Genomic DNA, 6,003 nt, shown 5'->3' on the forward strand with positions numbered 1-6,003 from the left:
GGTGATGCATGCATAGCAGAAGACGAGAATGGTTTCGCACTTATTGAATTAATGCGATTCTTTCTTTTTTTCTCTTTGTTGATAATATATATACACATTAAGACAACAATGCTGTCTCATATTTTTTTATGATGTTTCCAATACACAAGTAAATATTTTTTATTTACTCGATTAATTAAAATATTAATATAACGAGGATTACAATAAATACTGTAAATATTCACCGGGTTTGGTTTATTAAATATTTGTTCAAAAATTAAACTATACATAAGTATATGAACGGCTAATAGTAATAGTGCAAAAATCTGACACCAAGACACACAAAATACAAAGAAATTAATGATAAGAGGGAACTCTAACAAAGGCAGGAAAAAATTAAATATATTTTTAAAGGCTGATCATAACATAGTCAAATTGTAAACGCTTGGGATGATGAAAGGAGAGGGTCTCCTATCATATCCAATTTTTTTTAATTAATTCAAAAGCTGTAACAATTTTGTAAAAAAATGTTTCGCGAATCTCTTTCCATTTAAATTTTTTTTGTGATATTTAAATTTATGAAGTAAAATAACAAAAATTTAAAACTCCAAGTAAACTTCAAAACGGAACGTTCCTTATCATATGGCAAAAGCAAAAGCTTAAAGACATCATACGAATCGTGTATATGAATAAGAATAACCAGATGCTCTGCAGGGCGCAGCTTTATACGACCGCAGAGGTCGAACCCTGAACAGTTGGGCAAGTATAGACACAACATTTAAGCTTGATATAGCTCTGAATTTGGATTGTGATTAAATAGTTGACAAAACATAGGTTTCTGACACAGAATGAATGTGGTCTAAGAACTTAAACTTAAAAACTTAAAAAATTTAAATTGGACATTTACCTTTTGTTTTTCTGTTTGTCTTTTTCATTTTTAGCCATGGCGTTGTCAGTTTGTTTTAGATTTATGAGTTTGACTGTCCCTTTGGTATCTTTCGTCCCTCTTTTACCTATTATGGCCCAATATCCAAAATCTAAATACATGGTTAGATTCAGCATATCATAGAACCCCAAGAATTCAATTTTTGATGAAATCAAATAATGTTCAATTTTAGACCCGTTAGATCTCAATGTGGACCAATTTTATAACCGGGCCCAAATATTAAAAATCTAAATAAATGGTTAGATTCAAGCATATAAAAGAACCCCATATATTCATTTTTTTGTTGAAATCAAACAAAGTTTAATTTTTTACCCTTTGGACCTTAATGTAGACCAATTTGAAAACGGGACAATACTGTGCAATTGACTATTTCTTGCTACTGCGCAAACCTGTCCAATTGAAAATTTCTTGCTATTGCGCAATATTATGCAATTAGATATTTCTTGTTATTGGGCAATACTGTGCAATTGAAGATTTCTTGATAATGCACAATACTGTGCAATTGAAGATTTCTGCTATTGCACAATACTGTGAAATTGAAAATTTCTTCCTATTGCACAATACTGTGCAATTGAAGATTTCTTGCTATTACGGAATACTGTGCAATTGAAAATTTCTTGCTATTGCACAATACTTAATATAATAATTTTAGACCCCCGATTTGGAACAACTTGAAAACTGGGCCCATAATCAAAAATCTAAGTTCATGTTTAGATTCAGCATATCAAAGAACCCCAAGAATTCAACTTATGTTAAAATCAAGCTAAGTTTAATTTTGACCCCTTTGGACCTTAATGTAGACCAATTTGAAAACAGGACCAAAAATTAAGAATCTGAATACACGGTTAGATTTAGCATATCAAAGAACCCCAATAATATTTTTTTGATATAATCAAACAAAGTTAAATTTTGGACCCTTTTGCCCCTAATTCGTTCGGACCAAAACTCCCAAAATCAATCCCAACCTTCTGTTTGTGGTCATAAACCTTGTGTTAAAATTTCATAGATTTCTATTAAATTATACTTAAGTTATGGTGCGAAAACCAAGAAAAATACTTATTTGGCACCTATTTTGGGCCCCTAATTCCTAAACTGTTCGGACTAAAACTTCCAAAATCAATCCCAACCTTCCCTTTGTGGTTATATACCTTATGTTAAAATTTAATAGATTTCTGTTCACTTATACTAAAGTTATTGTGCAAAAACTAAGAAAAATGCTTATTTGGGCTCTTTTTGACCCCTACTTCCTAAACTGTTGGAACCAAAACACCCAAAATCAATCCCAACCTTCCTTTTATGGTCATAAACCTTGTGTTTAAATTTCATAGATTTCTATATACTTTTACTAAAGTTACAGTGCGAAAACCAAATGTCTTCGGACGACGACGACGACGACGCCAACGTGATACCAATATACGACCAAAAAATTTTCGCGGTCGTATAAAAATAAGAATATTTATTGAATTCAATTAAAGGACCCGTTTCCAAGAATATATATATATATATAAAATGGCTGAATAATAGGTAAAGATTAATCTTACGGGGCGATGGATCATATAATTATGATACAGTGCAATACAAAATATAATATATAACCAGTCTAAAAGGATACAACATCACCATAAAAAAACAATGAAATGAACAACTGTTAAATATTTCAGATAACAGATATCCCTCATCAGTATGAGCAAGATGAAAAATGAATCAGATCAATCTATTCTGATTATTAAACTATAGCAATCTTGAATTCTATACAACAACAAAAGTTAAACAGTATCACTCGAACATCATATACAGAGTCGCTAGTACAATTTTAAAATTTAAAAATTTCCAAAAAAACGACTGATGAAGGATATCTGTTATCCGAAATATTTAACAGTTGTTCATTTTATTGTTTTTTTATGGTGATGTTGTATCCTTTATGACTTTTCATATAATATATACATATATAAAGTCTCTAAATGATTGTATAATAAAAACTATAACTCAAATTCCCATACTTTTATAAAACAAGAATGTTTTCTAGTACACGGATGCCCTATCTGCACTATCATTTTCTATGATCAGTGGACCGTGAAAATGGGGGGAAATCTCTAATTTGGCATTCGAAGTAGGTAGATCATATTATCGGGAACATGTGTGCTAAGTTTCAAGTGGATTGGACTTCAACTTCATCAAAAACTACCTCGACCAAAACTTTAACTTGAAGCTGGACAGACGGACGGACAAACGGATGCACAGACCAGAAAACATAATGCCCATAAATAGGGCATAAAGAGAAAAAACGCGGCAAATGAAATCAATGTAGTTATTATAACGTAATATATCCAAGCGATGTAATTGTTTTTTCAATGTTGTAATGTATTCCAATGAAGAAGGCCGTAATGGCCGAAACGTAAGGAAATTTATGTTATAGTTTTTATAACATTGATTATACAGTAATTTTAAAGCTTTATTACATAAATTATAAATGATTAAATAACTCTACACCATCCTAGAAGGTGTCTCAAAATAAATAGAATAGAATATTTTGTCTCTCTAATACATTTTTTTAAACCTACATCACTACTATGTTAATTTAATTTTTGGAATGCAAATTTTCTCTGAGTTCAAAACAGTTACTTATACATCTTGACACTGACATATTTACATTTTCAGACTCGCATGACATCAACCAAATAAATTGTTCATACTTTGAAATATAAGGGATTTTTTTTTACATTGAATGCTTATGTATATGAATATGCAGCATATTTAACAGTGATAGCATACATGAAAAAAGTCTATCTATCAAATTAGATGTATTCAAAACTGTTTGAACTGATTAAAAATCTTACAACAAACTTAAGTGTCATGAATACAGATTTGAAACTAAAATTATCAACACTTCACTATTTTCGTATTGTCTTAGAGAAAATCAAATACATCACGTTGCTTCGTATGAAAATCGACTTTTTGGTGTAAGCAAGTATTATCGGTAATAATTTTAAATAAATGCAAATAATAAATGTTGAAATAAAAAAGTATAATCGGTAATATATAAATGTTTGAAGATTGCACGTTATTTTTGTAAATTATATAACAAGATGAATTCATCACAAAAAAATAAACATTATAATATCAATTGTAAATATCGAATCTGACTAAATGATTCAATATTTAATATCACACATCTTTTACCAAACAAATCACAGATATTTTACATACTTCGTAATTATTGACAAAGTAATAAGTTTAAATATTAAATAGATCTAAATAACAGATGACCAGTATTAAAAATATTCTGAAGTACCGGTATTTTCCATTAACATTCATTATAAAACATTGATATTAAACAAACACTAGGCACAAGATACTGTTCTAGTATCAGTCCCGAATATATATATATATGTTCCAGACCGTATGAGTATTTGGACCCTGCGCGTACGGTCTGGACCTTATGCGTACGTTTTCAAAATACTCATACGGTCGGACCGTACGCGTACAGTCTGACTAATATTAAGACGTTGGTGAAGTTTGTTAAATACAAATGATCAACATAACGTAACTCTCAAATTGTTATAAAAAAGTGCAATTGTAATTGAAATAAAAACTTTATATTTTAACTATTTAACAGATTCACGCTATTTAAATCTGTTAATCTCTTGTATAAAGTATGTCGATCAGTAATAGTTAACATGAATTGAATAAGATCACTGAAATTGAAGATATCGGAAGTAAACATAATGTGAGAGAACAACTGCTTTCGAATATTTAGCAACTTTACCAAAAAATGTAAATGCAAAGGAAAATGCATAAACTGCAAACATTTAAATGTAAAAAATATTACGTTACTTGTGGAAGCAAGCGTCACCTTGAATGAGAGTCCCAAAATATATAGGATTCAGATATACAATTAAAAAACTATTTAATTTCAGTTGTTCGTTTGTTCATTTCATCCATCTAATTGTAATAATAACATTTTGTAAAACTAAAAAAAAAAGATTGTGAATAACGTTTGTTTAAATTTAACCCATATGATGACATGTATGGTTAGCTCGTACTGGACCATACGCATATACTCATACGGTCCGACCGTACGCGTATGGTCGGACCGTACCGGTATAAGTATATGGTCATACTCATATGGTCTGGAACATATATATCATTAAAAAACACGAAAAAACAATTGTTGAAAGTAATAAAGTATTTTAACACTTTATAAAGTGTATGCGTGAGAGAAAAAAATCTTACGAATACCTTTCCGAAAAAATACGACATAAGTATTCCTTTTTCATTAAATGGTTATCAGTCTCCCCCTAAGAATGTGTAGGAAATTTAAACACCTTTTCTAGTGCTTTATCAAACTGATGTCCTAATTAGCAAATAACATATCCAAATATTGAAGAAGGTTATCCAAAAACATTTTCAAAGAAATGCAAATGATAAATGTTGAAAAAAATATATTCTACCTAGTCTTCCTGAAATAAGGTATAGATTACTGAATTTCATTACCACTACTTGTGTTTCCAACTAAATAAATTTAGCGAGTGCAATCTTGAATATAAAAATAATTCAGAAAATAAAATAAAAGTAAATCAAGAACAACCCCAAATAGTGTTTATCATATTTTTACTAATAGTTAGCTAATATAGGATCTTTCGAGTAAAAATATAGATACTTTTGGATTTCAAAAAGTATAAATCAAAACTCAAATTTCTACCAGCATATGTAGAAATTGGATTTTTACTTTAGACTAGGTGGATTCTGGATCATAGTGAATTTCAATTTGAACTGTAACATAGGCAACCAGATGCTCCGCAGGGCGCAGCTTTATACGACCACAGAAGTTGAACCCTGAACGGTTAGGGCAAGTATGGACACAACATTCAAGCTGGATACAGCTCTAAATTTGGATTGTGATTAAATAGTTGACACAGCATAGGTTTCTGACACAGAATGAAGGTGGTCTAATGAACTTAAAAATTTTTTTTTGCCTTTGAGCAATTCACTATGCTGTTGAATATTAATCCTCTCAAAAAAATGTTTGAAGACATTTTCTTTTTATTTATGAAATCTGAAATGAGAAAAATTTAACC

General features: G+C 30.0%; 1 long non-coding RNA gene across 1 annotated transcript; it reads right to left on the reverse strand.

Annotated features, from left to right (window-relative positions):
• Positions 1–208: 208 nt before the first annotated feature.
• LOC143084450 (uncharacterized) lies at positions 209–2,767 on the reverse strand. Its single transcript, XR_012981081.1, has 2 exons — positions 993–2,767; positions 209–886 (listed from the first exon to the last, which is right to left on the reverse strand). It is a non-coding gene; the product is annotated as an uncharacterized LOC143084450 (long non-coding RNA).
• Positions 2,768–6,003: the final 3,236 nt, after the last annotated feature.

This window comes from Mytilus galloprovincialis, chromosome 7 (assembly GCF_965363235.1).
Source record: "Mytilus galloprovincialis chromosome 7, xbMytGall1.hap1.1, whole genome shotgun sequence".
NCBI classification, from domain to species: Eukaryota; Metazoa; Mollusca; class Bivalvia; order Mytilida; family Mytilidae; genus Mytilus; species Mytilus galloprovincialis.